The following is a 510-nucleotide window of genomic DNA, read 5'->3' as shown; positions in this document are numbered from 1 at the left end:
GAAAGATGAAGGGAGAAAAAATACAGGAATAGAAAGCAACAAGCCACACCCAGTGTCCTGAGGTCAAACAGATATGCAGCTTCAGATATTCAGTATCTGAATGGTTCAGCAGGCTATGAACAAACATGGCACAATGTTGGCATATAGCCAGCATTATAAGAGATCCCCAGCGCACAATGGGCTAAAGGCCAGGATCACAGGGAAGCAGAGCCCAGTGTGAGGAGCAAATTAGGTCACAAGAATGATGTGCCAGGGTACCAGGTGAGCAAAGCCCTAGCAAGGCGATGGTGAGTTATATGAGCTAGAAAGTCTTCAACTCCCAGTGAACAAAGAGAGGAAGCAGGTTCCCTCTGCTGACTTCTCCCTGGGTTCTGACTCAAGTACACAGATGACTTTCATTTTTATTGAATTTATCAGGGTGACATTGGTTAATAAAGGTTGTCCCAAAATTCACGCAAGAAGTAATTTTGATAGAAAACACAGGTTTATAATTAAAAATTGTAAATTTTT

This window comes from Myotis brandtii, unplaced genomic scaffold (assembly GCF_000412655.1).
Source record: "Myotis brandtii unplaced genomic scaffold, ASM41265v1 scaffold393, whole genome shotgun sequence".
In the NCBI taxonomy this organism is placed as follows: Eukaryota; Metazoa; Chordata; class Mammalia; order Chiroptera; family Vespertilionidae; genus Myotis; species Myotis brandtii.
This window is presented reverse-complemented; position numbering follows the sequence as displayed.